We start from the raw sequence: 20673 nt of genomic DNA, 5'->3' as shown, positions 1-20673 counted from the left end.
ATATACAGGGTTCTACATGCATGCTTTACCGCATGTACAGGGTTCTACATGCATGCTTTACCGCATGTACAGGGTTCTACATGCATGCTTTACCGCATATACAGGGTTCTACATGCATGCTTTATCGCATATACATGGTTCTACATGCATGCTTTACCGCATATACAGGGTTCTACATGCATGCTTTACCGCATATACAGGGTTCTACATGCATGCTTTACCGCATATACAGGGTTCTACATGCATGCTTTACTGCATATACAGGGTTCTACATGCATGCTTCACTGCATATACAGACTGATTTTTCTCTTATGGGTTTAGTAACACTTTAAGTTCACCTTGTAAAAAGTAGTGTGGCTTTTTCGGGGCAATGAGTGGCGGTCAGTGTTTTTTTTAAGGGTTACCACATGTGTTTTAGTCTACTTAAGAGCAAAATGTGAATCACAGAATTGTGAAGTGGTTGTAGAGTTATTCAGAAGTATTTAGAAAACTCACAAGTAATTAGAAAATTGAACGAATGTTTTAACAATTTCAGCCCCCATGTACATCGGTGCGATTTGACATGTCAAATCACATACCAAATGCAGCCTATTGCCCAGTCCCAGTCGGTGCAGCGCCACACCGACTTCCAAAAATAGTTCCTGCATTACATTTGGCGTGTTCGGGGGCGATTTCAGTAGACATCTGTGCATGAACCTGTACAGATATCATTTAAATCGCCCCCCAATTCACAATGAAATGCGGGTTTGAGTTCAGCTGAATTTCGATTTCAAACCCGTGTTAGGTGTGAACGAGGGCTGGATGTAAATTCTACCAGAGCGTGGCCAGCTTTAGGTAGAGTTTAAACTTGTCCTTTTTGCTATGTCTTCTGTTAGATTTCCCTTTCCCAGAGAAGCAACCACAAGTGAGGAAAACTCCCAATCCTATTACTGCAGGTTACCACATTGGAGGATAAGCCACCACCTAGTCTGGTGACCACTAGAACATCTTTGATCATTTCTGTTTGGACACTGAATCCAGCGAGGACATGAAAGGCTTTCAAGCCCTATCAAATCCAAAATGGGGTTTAGTCTATAAAGTCCTGTTAATCGTTTGGTATCTTTAGCTCCAGTGATTTATTTCTGTAATTCATGGAAATAAAGGGGCTTTCCATTGCTAAACCAAGTTAGCTCAGTACCCCCCCCCCCCCCCCCCCCTCTATCTGTTGAGCTTGTGAATGAATTCTCAGAGCTGCCTCCTTTTTTGTACCTTTAGAAAAATTGTATATTTTTTCTGAACAAAGGAGCGTATTCACTGATCAACCATAACCTTATGACCACTGACCGGTAAAGTGAATACCAGATTTTCTTGTTACAATGACACCTGAAATTGGGTAGGGGACAACAAGTAAACCTGTTTCGAAATTTTTTTATTTATTTTTTAATACATTTTTATTGGTATTTAGAAGAAAATAGATAACAAGGAAATGCGGATGCAGCCGCTAGGTACGTGTGGTAATAGTACAACAATTCAAAACTAGGTAGAAGAGAAGTATTATAAATGGTACTATCTCCGTAGTTTTCTATTAAAGGAGGTATGTAAAAGAAAAAAGTGGGGGTGGGCAGATATAGAAGGGAAGAGAAGGGGGGGGGGGGGGAGGTAGAAAGAGAGAGAGAAACTGTTTGATGTTTTGAAACCAGAAAAAAATGGCCAATCATATGGATTAGGTGGTTTTCACAAGGGCCAAGTTGTAATGGCTACATGACTGGGTTTGAAAAACTCCAAAACTGCAGCTCCTTTGCGATGTCCTGGTCTGCAGGGATTAGGACCTACTAAGTGTCCCAAGGCTCATTGATGTGGGAAGCACAGGCTGGCTCATGTAATCAAATTCAATGGAAGAACTAATTTAACTCAAATTGCTGCAAGTCCCAGTTCACGTTAGTGCGATGACAGACATCGCATGTAATTCGTAGAGCACTGCTCTGAAAATCACACGCGATGTCTGTGATGCAAATTCAGCCATACATATTGTATGGCAGAATTTGCATCGGATTAGGACACTACTCACATAAGACCCTTTTTTGGTCCGAATCGGATCGCATAGTGGTTCACGCCTATGCGATCTGATTCATGTCCAAACTGCACTGTGATATGCGAGCTGATCCGGGGGTGTCGTTAACTTTGCATTGACACCCCCAGCAATTTGCGTATGGCAGTGTGAACTGCCTGTGAGTTGAATGCCATGCGGGAACCCGCAGTGGATTCGCAGGGTTCCTGCACCGCATATATGTGAACCGAAACTAATGGTCATCAAAGGCTAAATGTTTTTCATTTTATAGAGTAAAGGTGGATTATAACCCCTGTCAGTTTTTGCCATCTATACTGTCACTGCTTCTGATTGGGGGGGCTAGCGGGTTGGGTTTCCAATCGAATGAACGGTTTACTGCGCGTTTAAAAAGTATCAGAGTCAGATAAGGGGAAAGCCACAGGGCAATAATTCCAACACCATGAGGGACATGCAGAAATATAACACGGTGCCAATAGGGCACAGCAAGGGATAAGTCCGGAGGCACTGCAGTAATGTAGTACAACAGGGACTTAGTCCAGAATCACAAGACACAATACATTACTGCAAAGTCCAGGGGCACAGGGCAGCAATTCAGGGACTCCTCGCCGGCTAACAGTGGCCTCAGCAGAGAAAGTCCAGGCAAGTTGGCAGGGAAGAGGAGATCTGGCGGCCAGAGGTCCTTCATGGGTCCTCAGAGGGCTGTGTGTCCTGGCCACTGGAGCTTATGGACTACACAGACATAGCCCAACTGCAAGGCAGTGCAGAATGCAAAGCACAGCTCATACGGAACCATCTGTCGTCACAGTTCCATGTGTCTTTTAGCCTCCTAGTGAGACCTGCAGCCATTAGTGCCTCCGTCCGTCACTGAAGAGACACTCAACAGTCTGACACTTTCTGCCAGCATTATTAAATTGTAATTTGAATTCAGTTAAGACTAGCATGCAACAACCGGTGCCGGCACGTCTGGCTTCTCCAGCTACGGGACACCATGCTGTCTGTACTGTCTGCGGAGATCAAACTCCTCTCCCACCCCCTGCTTGGTACCAGCTTAAACTGTTGATTCCAACAAAACAATACAAAAAAATATTTTTCTGTCGCTCATTGACAGACGCAGTCCTCTTGATTAATATCAAATTGGGTTTTCTCTGTCGCTCATTGACAGACGTAGTCTTCTTGATTCACAAGAACTGGGTTATGTTGTCTCCGCAGGAGCAGGACTAGGCAGAAAGAAAAAACGTTCTGGCTCCACCTTAGGGGCAGTCCCTGAGGGTATATCCTCCCTCTCTCTGCTACAAGGCATCAGTTTTTTTCTGTCTAGTCAGGAGTAAGGACCTAAGTTCCTTGCTGGGATCTTTTTGGTCCTGGCAAGATTTTTTAGGTAGTTTTCTCCAGTGTTTTTTCCTGTGAGATCTTCAAGCAAATACGCCGGACTGGGCGACACTAGTGGTCACCCCAGCCGGCCTACGAGCGCGCGCAGACAATTGCATTGCGCTTGGTCGGCCGCGACACATTCAAGTAAGTATGCGGGGCCGGGCGACGGGCTGGATGTTGAGATCCAGTGGTCACCCCGGTTTCTGCATACGAGCGCGTGCAGACCAGAGCTCCGCGCTGGGTCGGCCGCGACGGAGTCCCTTTGGAGGGACTGACCTTGCGAGTTAAAAGTCTCGCTTGGACGCCAGGAACCAGAGAGTCGAGGCGTCCGGAGTGGTCCACAACCCCCCACCCCGGTGGAGAGGGTATTGTGAAGAGAGGGTGCCTGTCGGTTCGGTATGGTGAGTAAACGTTCCCTTTTTTCCTCGTTATGAGGCAGTATGAATTATGGGCCCCTCCATACATGGTCAGTATATATCTCACACTAAAAGTCCCCCTTGTAAATACAGTATGTGTTTGGTGGGAAGTGGACTTGGTTTGAGAGCTAACACTCTACCCTGCAGACTGTAGTATTACAGCAGACATAGGAGGTATAATCCTAGTAGTGTACCTCCTGCAGATCGATAAACCGCCACTTAGCAGAGATGCAGGTGGATGTGCTGGGAAAAACGATTTCGGCAGTCCGCCGCCATTTTGCCGTAGACCGGGTGCATGAATGTCCTCAGGTCACGCCGGCCGCCATGTTTTTGGAGTCTATTGTCTCCCGTATGGGGGCGGCCATGTTTGATGAGCCCAGCTACCTCGTGGAGAGCTGGGAACGCCGGAAGGCGTACACAGGGGGCGGAGCCACGTCCTTCTACCCGGAAAAACGAACACAGCTCTTTCCAGTCTGTAAAAGACAGACGCTGACTGCAGTTGGTTGGAAACTTCTCTGCATCGGGTGGTGAGCCTTGGGGGTCCCCTCTCTCTCTCTGTGGGGATCGAGAAGCAGGTACTCTGAGGGGCGCTATTGCGCTAGGGGGAGACACATAAAAAAAAAAGAGGTATTTTTTTATTTATTTAAAAAAAAAAAAAGCTTTTTGTTTTTTCTGGCAGAGGTGTCCTGAATTAACATGGACCCTGCCACTCATGTATCTCCACCGGATCCCCTCGAGGTGTCTGCAGGATCCTCCAGCACCCCACTGACGGTTGAATCATTGTCAGCTATTATGGAAACTTTTGTGTCCCGGGTGGAAGTGGCTTGTCAGGGACAGGGCGCAAGAAAGCGACCCCCGCCTAACCCCTTATTATCTGAAACTTCGGATTCAGAATCTGAGCCTATTTCTGCAGTTGCAGGTACTTCATCTGGGATTGGTGTCTCGGGTACTGTCTCTTCAGACAGTGAGGAGGATGTTTCGGCATCAGCCATAGCCCGAGAGGAAGCGTTGGTAAACGCACTCATTGTATCTGTTCAAGAAACCTTAAGATTACAGGGTATTCCGTCGGAAATAGCTGAAACTGAAATCCCTTTTGGGACTAAAAAACGCATCAAAGTGGCGAAGGTTTTTCCATTGCCCAAATGTTTTGGCAATCCAATCAAAGAAGAATGGAGTCTGCCAAAACGCACCTCTGCTATTTCTAAACGCATTAACAGGCGTTATCCGTTTGAGGAAACCCTCATTAAGAAATGGACAGAACCACCTGTGGTGGATTCACCAATTGCTAGATTGAATAAAGCCACGGTTATTCCTTTAGAAGACGCTCCGTCTTTTAAAGATCCAGTGGATCGCAAGATAGAAGCTATGTCTCGCACCATGTTTTCCTTGATTGGATCAGCTTTCAGACCAATAATTGCTATTGGACTGGTTTCGCAGACTGTAACTGAATGGACCAAGTGGTTACGCCGGGACTTAGAAGAGGTCCCTCAGGCGGTATCAGATTTGTTGGAACAAATGATACAGGGGTTACAGTTTGTGTGTGATGCGGCGTTAGACGCCACTCCATTATTGGCGCGAGCATCAGTTTCAGCAGTGGTTCTCAGGCGTACACTGTGGCTAAAAGGTTGGTTAGCCGACCAAGGTTCCAAAAAAGCATTGGCTAATATCCCCTTTTTAGGAGAGCGTCTATTTGGAGCCAACTTAGATGAGATCATTAAGGATCTCACGGGTGGAAAGAGCACCTTTTTACCGCAAAATGTTAAGGGTAAAGGAACTCGTCAAAAACGAGGGCCTTCTTTCTCTGCTCACAAAAAGTTTTTTCGTCCCGCGGGTGAAAAAATTAAGTCCTCCAAAGCTCCTTCAGGAGGCTTCAGGGGACGTTGGTCGGGCAAGCAAAAGCCCGCCCCCTCCAGACCTGAAGATAAATCGTCCAAAGCCTGAAGGTGCGCCCCCACCCATAACTGGGGTGGGGGGACGTCTTCGCCGGTTCCCGGATCCATGGCTTTCCAGAATCCCGGACAAGTGGGTTTGCAAAGTCATAAGGTCAGGGTACAAGATCGAGTTTCGATCTCTCCCACCGGCGCGATTCTTCCCTTCCAATATCCGACTATCCCCGGATCGTTTAGAAGATCTGCGGAGAGCAGTCACGGATTTACTACAACAAGGAGTGGTAGTCCACGTTCCTTGGACAGAACGTTTTCAAGGGTTTTATTCAAACCTATTTACAATACCCAGGAAAGAGGGCAAAGTGCGTCCAATTCTGGACTTAAGGGCACTCAATTCCTTTCTCAACATAAGGAAATTCAAGATGAAAACCATTCGCACAGTAGCAGCCTTCCTGCATCCAGGGGATGTCCTAGCGTCCATAGACATCAAGGACGCCTATCTTCACATTCCCATTTACGCAGGACATCAGCGGTTTCTACGCTTTTCCGTAGAAGAGAACCACTATCAGTTTGTGGCGTTACCTTTCGGTCTCGCCACGGCTCCTCGGGTCTTCACGAAGGTGTTGGCCCCAATGTTGGCACTACTGCGCCAAAGAGGCATATCGATTCTAGGTTACCTAGACGATCTCCTGCTTCATGCAGAGTCTCCTCAGACCCTGCTACAAAACATAGAAATTACTATAATTTCTTTACAGGAATTCGGGTGGCTGGTGAACCAGCAAAAGTCATTTCTGGTTCCCACCCAGAGGCTCGAATATCTGGGTCTAATTCTAGACACAGTCAGGTCAAGAGTTTTCCTTCCGGTAGGGAAACTCCGGAAGATTCAATCAGCAGTCCAGTTGTTACTATCCAACAGCTGGTCTTCTCTTCGAACTTGCATGTGGGTTCTGGGGTTGATGGTGGCTTCCTTCGAAGCAGTCCCATTTGCCCAGTCCCATACCCGAATTCTTCAGCAAGAGATTCTTCTCAGATGGAATCGCAATCCGGAATCCCTGGACAATCGGATCCGATTGAGCAAACAGACCAGAGAGTCTCTGGTCTGGTGGCTTCGGTCTCCGATGCTCAGCCAGGGAAAGTAATTTCTGCCAATATATTGGACGATAGTGACCACGGATGCCAGTCTATCCGGATGGGGAGGAATTCTCGGTCAGTTATCTGTCCAGGGACTTTGGTCCCTGGAAGAATCCAGGTTGCCGATAAATGTATTGGAACTGAGAGCGATCAGACTTTGTCTGATTCACTGGACCGAGCAGCTCCAGGGCAGCCCGGTTCGGATCCAGTCGGACAACGCCACGGCCGTGGCTTATGTCAATCACCAGGGGGGCACCAAGAGTGTCCGAGCGGCCAAAGAAGTGGCTTGCATTCTTCGCTGGGCGGAACGATTTGTTCCAGCTATCTCTGTGGTGTTCATTCCGGGGGTGGAGAATTGGCAGGCAGATTATCTCAGCCGTCAGACTCTGGATCAGGGGGAATGGTCCCTCCATCCAGAAATTTTCCACCAGTTGTGCCTACGGTGGGGCACCCCGGATGTGGATCTGTTGGCATCACGATTCAACAGGAAAGTACAGAGATTCGTGGCTCGCTCCCGCGATCCTCTAGCAGAGACCGCAGACGCACTGATCGCCCCGTGGGGGCAATACCAGCTAATGTATGCCTTCCCTCCTCTCGGGTTACTGCCAAGACTTCTTCGCAGGATAGAGGAGGAAGGAATTCCAGTAATCCTGGTAGCTCCGGACTGGCCTCGCCGAGCTTGGTACGCCGACGTGGTCAGACTGGTGGCGGACGTCCCGTGGAGACTTCCTCTCAGGGAGGACCTACTGTCTCAGGGACCGATCTTCCATCCTGCTTTACGATCGCTGGCTTTAACGGCCTGGCTATTGAGACCCAGGTGCTGAAGGACAAGGGATTGTCAGCTTCAGTTATTCCTACTCTAGTTAAAGCAAGGAAAGCGACTTCCAGAAAGATTTATCATCGTACATGGAAGTCCTACATTGCATGGTGTGAACCTCTGGGGTTCCGTCCACGGTCTTATTCGGTTAGTCGAATATTAGCTTTTCTGCAACAAGGGGTTGAGCAGAAACTGGCCTTGAGCACTATCAAGGGTCAGGTCTCAGCATTAGCTATCTTCTTTCAGAAGCCTTTGGCTACTCATTCCTTGGTGCGGAATTTCATCCAGGGGGTGCGACATCTGGCTCCGCCAGTGCGCGCGCCGTTACCACCCTGGGATCTTAATTTAGTATTGTCGGTTCTTCAGAAACCTCCCTTTGAAGATATTAGGGAGATTCCTCTACCTACGTTGTCCCGGAAGGTGGCCTTCTTGGTGGCTATCACTTCTGCACACAGGGTGTCAGAATTGGCCGCTTTATCTTGTCGTTCCCCATATCTGGTGGTTCATAGAGATAAGGTGGTTCTTCGTCCGAATCCATCCTTCCTACCAAAAGTGGTTTCAGAATTTCATCTGAATGAAGAAATTGTATTACCTTCCCTGTGTCCTAAGCCCAGTCATCCTCGGGAGTTTGCTTTACACTCCTTGGATGTGGTCCGGGCGATCAGGGTACTGTATACTTGAAAACGACAGACTCGTTTCGCAAGACGGATTCACTTTTTGTGATCCCGGATGGACCCAAAAAGGGGTTGCCTGCATCTGCCGCGACTATTTCCAAATGGATCAGACAGACGGTGGTACAGGCTTATTCTATTAAGGGTCGGGAGCCCCCGTTCCCTGTTAAGGCGCACTCCACTCGGGCACTTAGTGCGTCATGGGCCTTTCGCCATCAGGCGTCAGTGGTCCAGGTGTGCAAGGCGACTACCTGGTCGTCGGTGCATACCTTTACAAAACATTATAAAGTTGATGTAATGGCATCGTCTGATGCCTCGTTTGGCCGCAAGGATTTGCAGGCCGCCATTTGAGGAGACCAGTGGTCTACCTTGAGGGTTTTTTTCCATTGGAATTTTTATTTGAGTCTCATTCTTTGTTTATAATGAGCCTTTAAAACTTCTAGTTTGGCACCGGTTGGGCCTTCTAGATTGGATTTTGATTTCGGTCAATCCCACCCCTCATTTGTGGCACTGCTTCTGGATGTCCCAGTTCTTGTGAATCAAGAAGACTACGTCTGTCAATGAGCGACAGAGAAAATCGGATTTTTGTAAGATCTTACCGTAAAATCCTTTTCTCTTAGCTCATTGACAGACGTAGTACCCGCCCCTCTATCATTGAGTTGGGTTGGGTTAAATTCTCTGTTGCTGCTTTGTGACAGAACTGATGCCTTGTAGCAGAGAGAGGGAGGATATACCCTCAGGGACTGCCCCTAAGGTGGAGCCAGAACGTTTTTCTTTCTGCCTAGTCCTGCTCCTGCGGAGACAACATAACCCAGTTCTTGTGAATCAAGAAGACTACGTCTGTCAATGAGCTAAGAGAAAAGGATTTTACGGTAAGATCTTACAAAAATCCGATTATACTGCCCTCTACAGGAGTAGGACACTAGGCAGAAGAAAACGTTCTGGCCACACCTTAGGGGCAGTCCCAGAGGGTATATCCTCTCTCCCTCTGCTACAGGATGTCAGTTTTTTTCTGTCTAGTCAGGAGTAAGGACCTAAGTTCCTTGCTGGGATCTTTGGTCCTGGCAAGATTTTTTAGAAAATTTTTTTCTTTAGGCAGCTTTTTTTCTCCAGTTGTTCCTGTGAGATCTTCAAGCAATTATGCCGGATCTGGGCGACGGGCTGGATTTTGAGGTACAGTGGTCACCCCAGCCGGCCTACAAGCGCGTGCAGATTCCAGCTCCGCGCTGGATCGGCCGCGACACATTTAAACAATTATGCTGGAGCTGGGCGACGGGCTGGATGTTAAGATCCAGTGGTCACCCCAGTCAGCCTACGAGCGCGTGCAGGCCCTAGCTCCGCGCTGGGTTGGCCGTGACATAGTCCCACTGGAAGGGGACTGACCCTGCGAGTTAAACGTCTCGCCGGGACGCCGACGACCAGTTGGAAACTGAGTCGCGGCATCCGTATTGGTCGACAGCCCCCCCACCTCGGTGGAGAGGGGTTCTGTTAGGAGGGGGTGCCTGCTGGTTCCGATATGGTGAGTAGTATGTTCCCCCTCTCCCCTGTCGGGTTTTGGGAATAGACACGGGCCCCCCTGTGGATGGTCGGACCCTCTTGATCCTGGGTCCCCCCTCTATCCTATAACATGTGTCACAGATCCCCCCTCTTGAGTGTGATTTGGTGAATAAGAACCAGGAGGCTTGTTTGGGAGCTGACTATCGGATAGTCACTGTAAAGAGTGGGCATTGTAAAGGGACCATGACTGAGGTCAGGGGCTGGTATTACTATTTAGGAGGGCCATGTAAGAGGGTGATATGATCCTACCTTATGCATAAGGTTGCAGTTACCTGGACTACCGCCATCCTCCCGCAGGCTGCACAGGCCGCTGCCTTCCTTCCGCAGGCCGCACGTGTTAGCAGGCCGCTGCCATCTTTCCACAGGCGCAGGCCGCCACCATCCTCCCGCAGGGCCGCCATTTTGGCGTAGCCTCGTGTCTCCTGCATGGGGGCGGCCATTTTGGAAACGCCCAGCTACCTCGAGGAGTAGCAGGGGCAGCGCCGGAAGGCGTGTAAAGGGGCGGAGCTGCCTCCTTTACCCGGGAAAACGATCCACAAGACTTCCTGTCTGTAAAGGAGGCAGTTTGGTAGAAGCTTCTGTGCATCAGGTGGTGAGCCCTTGGGGTCTCTCTCTCTCTCTCCCTCTCTCTGTGGGGGTCTGAAGCAGGTAACACTGAGGGGCGCTGTTGCGCTGGGGGATTACAAAAAAAAGTTTTTTTCTTTTGCAATTTTTGTTTGCTGGCAAGTGTCTTGGATTAATCATGGACCCTGCCACACATGTGTCCCCACCTGATCCCCTCGAGGTGGCCGCAGGACCCTCCAGTGCCCCACTTATGGTTGATGCATTGTCAGCGGTTTTGGAGTCTTTTGTATCCCGGGTGGAGGTGGCCTGTAGGGGACGGGGGGCAAGAAAACGACCCCCGCCTACCCCTATTTCATCTGATACTTCAGATACGGATTCTGAGCAGCTGCAGGTCCCTCTTCTGGGGTTGCTGTCTCGGGTACGGTCTCCTCAGATAGTGAGGAGGACGTTTCTGCCTCCGCCATAGCACAAGAAGTAGCGTTGGTGGATGCACTAGTTGTGTCTGTCTGGGAAACCTTAAGTCTTGAGGTTACACCGGCAGAGGTAGCGGATACTGAAATTCCTTTTGGTACTAGCAAGCCTACCAAAATGGCGAAGGTTTTTCCCTTGCCCAAATGTTTTGGTAATCTAATGAAGAATGGGGTCGTCCGAAACGAACCCCTGCTATTTCCAAACGCATTACTAGGTGTTATCCGTTTGAGGAATCCCTCCTTAAAAAATGGACGGTACCACCATTGGTGGACTCACCGATTTCCAGACTAAATAAAGCCACTGTTATCCCGTTGGAGGACGCTCCATCCTTTAGGGATCCGGTGGATCGTAAGGTGGAAGCGGAATCCCGCTCCATTTTTTCCCTGAAAGGGTCAGCCTTTAGGCCAGTGATTGCCATTGGTTTAGTTTCACAAACTTTGACAGAATGGACCAAATTGTTACGCCGTGACCTAAAGGGGAGAAGTATCCCCCCGGCAGTATCAGATTTGCTGGAGCAGATAATACAAGGGCTACAGTTCATCTGTGACGCCGCCCTGGATGCCACTCCATTGTTGGGGCGTGCATCGGTTTCAGCAGTGGTCCTCAGACGCGTGTTGTGGTTAAAGTGCTGGTCGGCGGATCAAGGTTCCAAAAAAGCTTTGGCTAATCTCCCCTTTCAAGGGAATCGCCTGTTTGGGGCCACCTTGGATGAGATTATAAAGGATCTCACTGGGGGCAAGAGCACTTTTTTTGCCACAGACTGCTAAGGGTAAAGGACCTTGTAACAGATGAGGACCTTCCTTTTCCACTCATAAAGTTTTTTCGTTCCGCTGGGGCGGGCGATAAGGCGAAGCCCTCCAAAGCCCCTGCAGGGGGTTTCAAAGGGCGCTGGTCGGGTAAACAAAAGTCCGGCTTAGCCAAACCTGAAGATAAGACCAATACAGCCTGAAGGTGCGCCCCCACCCATCTCTGGGATGGGGGGACGTCTTCACCGATTTCCGGATCCGTGGCTTTCCAGAATCCCTCACAAAGGGGTTCGCGAGGTCATACGGTCGGGATACAAGATTGAGTTTCGATCACTTCCACCGGTGCGATTCTTCCCTTCCAATATTCGACTATCCCCGGATCGCTTAAAAGCTTTGCGGGGGGCAGTAATGGACTTGATGCAACAAGGAATGGTAGTTCCCGTTCCTTGGACAGAACGTTTTCAGGGGTTCTATTCGAACCTGTTCACAATACCCAGAAAAGAGGGCAAGGTGCGTCCAATTCTGGACTTGAGAGCACTCAAGTGTTTTCTCCGGGTACAAAAATTCAAGATAGAGTCCATCCAAATAGTGGTGGCCTCTTTGCACCAGGGAGATTTCCGGGCGTCCATAGACATCAAGGATGCCTATCTTCACATCCCCATCTTAGCAGGACATCAGCGTTTTCTTCACTTTTCCCAAAGATCATCCCTGGTTCCCACCAGGAGACTGAACTATCTGGGCCTAACTTTGGATACATCCTTGGCAGGAGTGTTTCTTCTTGCGGAGAAACTCCAGAAGATTCAGTCAATGATTCGGATGTTGCTGTCCGTCAACTGGCCTTCCCTTCGGACTTGCATGAGGGTCCTGGGACTGATGGTGGCCTCCTTCGAGGCAGTACCGTTTGCCCAGTCTCATACCCGAATTCTCCAAAGGGAGATTCTTCTCAAATGGAATCTGAATCCCGATTCCCTGGACAATCGGATCCGGTTGAGCGAGCGGACCAGGGAGTCTCTGGTCTGGTGGCTTTGGTCTCCGATGCTCAGCCAAGGGAAGTCATTTCTTCCGATAGAATCCAGGTTACCGATAAATGTATTGGAACTGAGAGCGATCAGACTTTGACTGATTTACTGGACCGTGCAGCTCCAGGGCAGCCCGGTTCGGATCCACTCGGACAATGCCACGGCCATGGCTTATGTCAATCACCAAGGGGGTACCAAGAGTGTCTTGGCGGCCATCGAAGTGACCAGCAATCCTCGTTGGGCGGAACGTTTTTTTCCGGCTCTCTCCGCGGTACTCATTCCGGGGGTGGAAAATTGGCAGGCAGATTATCTCAGCCGTCAGATTCTGGATTTAGGGGAATAGTCTCTTCATCCAGAAGTATTTCACCAGCTGTGCCTTCATTGGGGCACCCTGGATGTGGATCTGTTGGCATCTCGGCTCAACAGGAAGGTGCAGAGGTTTGTAGCCCGCTCCCGAGATCCTCTAGCGGACGCAGCAGACGCGCTGGTCGCCCCGTGGGGACAGTATCAGCTACTGTATGCCTTCCCTCTTCTCAAGTTGCTGCCGAAGCTTCTTCGCAGGATAGAGGTGGAGGGAATCCCAGTTATCCTGGTAGCTCCGGACTGGCCTCGGCGACCCTGGTACGCCGACTTGGTCAGGCTGGTCGCGGACGCTCCTTGGAGACTTCCTCTCAGGGAGGATCTGCTGTCTCAGGGACCAACCTTCCATCCTGCTTTACAATCGCTGGCTTTAACGGCCTGGCTATTGAGACCCAGGTGCTGAAGGACAAGGGATTGTCAACTTCAGTTATTCCTACTCTAATTAAAGCAAGGAAAGCGACTTCCAGAAAAACCTATCATCGCACATGGAAGTCTTATATTGGGTGGTGCTAATCCCTTGGATTTCCTCCACGTGCCTATTCGGTGACCCGAATCTTGGCTTTTCTGCAACAGGGGGTTGAGCAGAAGCTGGCCTTGAGTACTATCAAGGGTCAGGTTTCAGCGTTAGCAATCTTCTTTCAGAAGCCTTTGGCTACTCATTCCTTGGTGCGGAATTTCATCCAGGGGGCGCGGCACCTGGCTCCGCCAGTGCGCGCGCCTTTACCGCCCTGGGATCTTAATTTGGTGTTGTCGGTTCTTCAGAAACCTCCCTTTGAAGATATTAGGGAGATTCCCTTGCTTACCTTATCCCAGAAGGTGGCCGCCTTGGTGGCCATCACTTCTGCACGCAGGGTGTCAGAACTGGCTGCATTATCTTGTCGTCCCCCATATCTGGTGGTTCATAGGGATAAGGTGGTACTTCGTCCGAATCCATCCTTCCTAAAGTGGTTTCAGAGTTTCATCTGAATGAGGACATTGTATTGCCTTCCCTGTGTCCTAAGCCCAGTCATCCTCGGGAGTTTGCGTTACATTCCTTGGATGTGGTTCGGGCAATCAGGGTATACTTGAAAACTACGGACTCGTTTCGTAAGACGGATTCACTTTTTGTGATCACGGATGGCCCCAAAAAGGGGTTGCCTGCATCTGCCGCGACTATCTCCAGATGGATCAGACAGACGGTGGTACAGGCTTATTCTATTAAGGGTCGGAATCCTCCGTTCCCTGTTAGGGCGCACTCCACTCGGGCGCTTAGTGCTTCCTGGGCCTTCCGCCATCAGGCGTCAGTGGTCTAGGTTTGCAAGGCGGCTACCTGGTCGTCGGTTCATACCTTTACAAAATTTTATAAAGTTGATGTGATGGCATCGTCGGATGCCTCTTTTGGCCGCAAGGTTCTGCAGGCCGCAATTTGAGGAGACCGTTGGTCTACCTCGAGGGTTTTTTTCTGTTGGGTTTTCAGTTGAGTCTCATCCTTTTGTCTGATGAGCCTTTAAAACTTCTAGTTGGCACCGGTTGGGCCTTCTAGATTGGATTTTGATTTCTGTTATCCCACCCCTCATTTGTGGCACTGCTTGGGACGTCCCAATTTGATATTAATCAAGAGGACTGCGTCTGTCAATGAGCGACAGAGAAAAATTTATTTTTGTAAGATCTTACCGTAAAATCCTTTTCTCTTAAAGCGGTAGTATCCCGCTTTTTGACACTTTTACCTACAGGTAAGCCTATAATGAGGCTTACCTGTAGGTACAAATAATATCTCCTAAACCGGCACGGTTTAGGAGATATTTACAGTGCATGCAGCCGCTCGTGCGAGCGGCGCATGCGCTCTGAAGGTCCGGGGGACCTTCAATTAAGTTGCCGGGAGCTTGCCGGAAAAATCACTCCCGCGCGCATGCGCGGGAGTGACGTCATCGCGGCTCCGGCCAATCATCGTGCCGGAGCCGTCTCTTCCGGCCAATCAGCGTGCCGGAACCGCCGAACCCGGAAGAGACGACGAGGGACCATGGCAGCCCCCGCAGCGATGTCCGGGGGTCCGTGTCGGGGCTTCGTTTTCAGGTAAGTTACACATAATGGGCTAGTATGCGTTGCATACTAGCTCATTATGCCTTTGTCTTGCAGGTTTTTTTTATTTATTTTTTTTTTTTATTGAGTTTACAACCGCTTTAAGCTCATTGACAGACGCAGTACCCGCCCCTCTATTTTTGAGTTGGGTTAAATTCTCTGACACTGCTTTGTAACATAACTGACATCCTGTAGCATAAGGAGAGAGGATATACCCTCTGGGACTGCCCCTAAGGTGTGGCCAGAACATTTTCTTCTGCCTAGTGTCCTACTCCTGTAGAGGGCAGTATAACCCAATTTGATATTAATCAAGAGGACTGCGTCTGTCAATGAACTTAAGAGAAAAGGATTTTACGGTAATATCTTACAAAAATCCATTTTTCTGACCTCCATTACACTTAGTATCAGCATCTGTGCAACCCTACTGCTCAGCCATTCATGGGGAGTATTGTGTTCTATGCATAATCACCGAACGACAGTCCCATCAGTGGCGTATTTAGGTTTTGTGATGCCCTAAGCCTGACTAAACTTGTGCACCCCCTAAATTTAAATATGACCCACCCCTTCCTGTTTCTGACCCGTTCTGTCATCTGTAAACCACAGACCACAACCACAGTATCAGTGTAGCTTCATCAGTTCCCATAAGTTCAGCCTCATCAGTGCCCATCAGTTCAGCTTTATCAGTGCCGCCTCATTACTGCCCATCAGTGGCCATCGGTGCAGCCTAAGATATTTGGACTTGTGTTTGCTGCCACTGATTGTAATTATAGGAATATTTCACTTATTTGTATCATGACTAGGACGTCCAGAATTATTTTACAAATAAGTGAAATAATCAGTGGCATGAAACACAAGTCCAAATATCTTATAAGATAGGAGTAATCTCACTACAAAAGAGTGGTCAAAGATCCAAATTGGCAGATGGCGGGGAGCCTCAGAAGAGGCAAAGCGGTTATTGTTTTTTTCCAATTTTTAGGGGACGGCGGGTGTCGTGATTGACGATGGATTTACATTACAAATTAGCGTCAATTTTACAATGATCATGTATTTGAGCACTATATATATTTTGGAGATTTCTGTAATTAGCAACTTTCCAACCGTCATATAGTAAAATGACAGCCGCAAAGTGGTTGTCCCATCCTGGCCGGGCATCCTATGACGTCCAGCAGCATAGGCTGCTCTGCACGCCCCCTGGGGGGGGGGGCTCGTAGAGCGGCGATCGGTGGTGCGGGGTGTCACTTTGATACACTGCATCTCCGATCCAAGTAAGAGCCTATGCCTCTTTGTCATGTGATCAGCTGTGTCCAATCACAGCTGGTCACATAGTAAATAGGAAGTGCCGTTGATCGGCTTTCCTCAGTTTGCGCCTAACAGGCGCGAGTAGAGGGGGGGCAATCGGCGGTTTTCCTGACGGGGGTCTGTGCTGATAATCAGCACAGGTGATCAAATACCACCAACAGAAATCTCTGTTTGTGGGGAAAAAAGGACGTCAATTTAGTTTGGGTACAGAGTCGCACGACCGTGCAATTGTCCGTTAAATTCACGCAGTGCCGAATCGCAAAATTGGGCCTGGTCATTGAGCAGCCAAATCCTCCGGGGCTAAAGTGGTTAAGGTGTTAATGACTCTAGCTTGGAGTTCTTTTTGCAGAAGTGAGCAGCTCTATTCCTTTCTCTGAATTACTCCCCCTGTCTCTTCTGCATTAAAAATTCTTCCTGTTTGCCAATATTTTTTTCTGTTAAAGTTACACTAAAAATCTCACCAATAACGCCTAATTTTATTGGGCGCCCCAATCCTCGTTTAAAGAACACCTTATAGCCAATTGCCACCTTCAATCTGAAAATCCAAACCCCTTTTTGTCTGTTTGTTTAGCATTGGGTGCTACTATTATACACCTTAAGCATTTATTCATCACAGCTTTAAACATAATAAAATCAGCTAGCCCAATTAATCATATTAGAATTATATAACAAACTTTATATTTACAATATCAATATACAATTGACCAGGTCCAAAGTTCAAACCCTGGTCTCTCACATCATAGACGTGTGCTACCTCTGTACCATCTGAGATAGTGAAAGGTGTCATCCAGGACTTAGTGTAAAGTAGATGTAAAAGGTCTCACATTCAAACCTGTGTCTATCCAGAACTGCAACATATTTAGATTGTTAGTAGGAGGGGTAGCACCATGCTGTCAGAAAATATCTATTTGAGGTTTTTAACTAATGTGCTGGCCTAAAATGTTTAGCATTTTAGCATGTGTGCAAAAAACAGCAAACAACTGTTCTGGTAGCAAAAAAGTGTTAAAGCGTTGTGATCCACATGACCTCTAGAGGGCACTCACTGATCAGACCCTGGGCTCAAATTCAGATCTCACACACCATATATGCCGGTGATACCCCTTTTAGTTATATAGTCTAACCCCTTAGTGTCAGATTTGTCCACTGCAATGTCGCAGTCCTGATTAAATATCGTTGCCATTACTAGTAAAAAAAAAAATGAATAAACAATTCAATAAATATATCCCATAGTTTGTAGACGCGATAACTTTTGCGCAAACCAAAAATATGTAGCAGAATACATATTGGCCTAAATTGATGAAGAAATTAGATTTGATTTACATTTTTTTATTGGGTATGCTTTAACCACTTAAGCCCCGGAGGATTTGGCTGCTCAAAGACCAGGCCCTATTTTGCGATTCGGCACTGCGTGATTTTAATATTTTTCACATTTTTTTATATGAAATTCTCAAAAAAAAATGTAAAAATCAAAATTTTTTAACATTTTAGGCCAATTTGTCTTCTGCTACATATTTTTGGTTAACAAAAAAAATCGCAATAAGCGTATTTTGATTGGTTTGCGCAAACGTTATTGCGTTTACTAACTACGGGAAAGATTTGTCATTTTTATTTTTTTTAACTAGTAATGGCGGCGATCTGCGATTTTTTTTTTTTTTTTTGCTGGACTGCGACATTGCGGCAGACAGATCGGACCCCTGACTGACATTGACACTTTTTTGAGTACCAGTGACATTACTACAGTAATCAGTGCTATAAATATGCACTGTTACTGTCAAAATGACACTGGCAGGGAAGGGATTAACTTTATTGGTGATCAAGGGGTTAAGTGTGTCCCTAGGGGCGTGATTCTAACTGTCAGGGGGCGTGGCTTGTTAGATCATCACAGAGACATACAATCCTACATAGCAGGATCGCATAGCCTCAGTGATGATCTAAGGGAGAATGACAGACGGCTGTGTTTACATCAGCCGTCTGTCTTTCTCCCTCTCCTGAGGGAGATCACGAGTGGCCGGCGGACATCGGAGCCGCCGGTCACACGCGCGGGCTAGGCAGGGAACGAGCTGGGGCGGGAGCTACAGGCTCGTGGGCGAGCGACGTACCAATAAGTCACTTTGCCTGTAGGGGGCAGACTGCCGCAATATATAGTCGTGCGGCAGTCGGCAAGTGGTTAAAGCAGAAAATAAGAAAATGTGTGTTTTTTTTTTTTTTTTTTTTCGGTCTATTTTCGTTTCTAGCACAAAAAATAAAAAAGGTGATTAAATACCACCAAAAGAAAGCTATTTTTGTGGGTAAAAAAGGACAATTGTATTTGGGTACAGGGTTGCACGACCGCGCAATTGTCAGGTAAAGTAATGCAGTGCCGTATCGCATAAAATGGCCTGGTCATGAAGGGGGGTAAACCTTCCTGGGCTGAAGTGGTTAAACAGCCACAAACTTCAGTAGCCAAAATTGCTGTAAAAGCCTCTATAGTTATCTGTGAGTGATGGCCAGAGAATTATTTCTCTTACTTCATTCCTGCTCTCTCTCCAGCATTCACAGCGATGCCTAATATGTAATGCAATTCTTTTTGTACATAAGTACACCCAACATTTGTGCTTACGGTCATATAACAGTATGCGCCTCGGGCTTTGCAAAAAAATAAATAAAAACCTATATACATACACGCAAAACAGTATGGTAGCCGGGATTCAAACCAAGAACCGCAGGGACATTAGGTAGGAGTGCTAACCACTATGCTACCACTAAGAACAAAAATCTTAGGGCCAGTTCACACCACACGCAGGCCAGTGTGTTTTTTTTCTGCATCAAAAATGCATGGAAAGCAGGTTATATGGTTTCCATTGGCATAGTTCACACCAGTGCGGTCAGTTCCAGTGCGTTCCGTTCCAGTGCGTTCCAGAAAAAAAAAGTAGAACATGCTGCATTTTTCCTGCACTGGACTGTACTGGAACACTGTAAAAAGCATCAAAAACGCACTGGAACACACATGTCCTTATTTAAAGCAGAGTTCTGCCCAAAAGTGGAACTTCCGCTCGTCTACTTCTTCCCCAGGCGGAACTCCTCTTTAAGGTTAAGAAAAAAGAGGGGGAAAATGCACTGAAACGCATGGAAAACTTGCATACAAAAAAGCATCTGAAATGCATCCGGACTGCGTTTCTATAGTGTGAAGTGGTCCTAAGCCAGTTTTTAACTCAAAATATTGGTGTAAGTGCTTACAATTTTTTTTTGGTGCACGACTGGCGCAACAACGCATTAAACTCGTATGATGCTGTATTCGATTTGGTGCACAACAAGTGCATGCACTAATATACAGTACACACACACATCGGTTGTCCATACAGCACAGTACACTGATCTGAAATGGTCGTGGGATGTGAATCTCAAAGTGAAGCTGACGCGTTTTGAGGGTGACCCCTCTTCATCATGAGCTCTGATAAAGAAAGGGACACCCTAGAAACGCATCAGCTTCACTTTGAGATTCACATCCCACGACCGTTTCAGATCAGTGATCTATGCTGTATGGACAACTGGTGGACTTGTGTGTATATGTGTATATATGTATGTGTATATATATATATATATATATATACATATACACAGTGTCTCACAAAAGTGAGTACACCCCTCACATTTATGTAAATATTTTATTATATCTTTTCATGTGACAACACTGAAGAAATTACACTTTGCTACAATGTAAAGTAGTGAGTATACAGCTTGTATAACAGTGTAAATTTGCTGTCCCCTCAAAATAACTCAACACACAGCCATTAATGTCTAAACCGCTGGCAACAAAAGTGAGTACACCCCTAAGTGACAATGTCCCAATTGGGCCCAATTAGCCATTTTCCCTCCCCGGTGTCATGTGACTCATTAATGTTACAAGGTCTCAGGTGTGAATGGGGAGCAGGTGTGTTAAATTTGGTGTTATTGCTCTCACTCTCTCATACTGGTCACTGGAAGTTCAACATGGCACCTCATGGCAAAGAACTCTCTGAGGATCTGAAAAAATAATTGTTGCTCTACATAAAGATGGCCTAGGCTATAAGAAGATTGCCAAGACCCTGAAACTGAGCTGCAGCACGGTGGCCAAGACCATACAGCGGTTTAACAGGACAGGTTCCATTCAGAACAGACCTTGCTATGGTCGACCAAAGAAGTCGAGTGCACGTGCTCAGCGTCATATCCAGAGGTTGTCTTTTGGAAATAGACGTATGAGTGCTGCCCAGTGGAATATTTAGGTTTTGTGCTGCCCTAGGC

The sequence above is a fragment of the Pelophylax lessonae genome (genome assembly GCF_965119305.1).
Source record: "Pelophylax lessonae genome assembly, chromosome: 11".
NCBI lineage: Eukaryota > Metazoa > Chordata > Amphibia > Anura > Ranidae > Pelophylax > Pelophylax lessonae.
The sequence above is the reverse complement of the archived record's forward strand: the minus strand, read 5'-3'. Positions refer to the sequence as shown.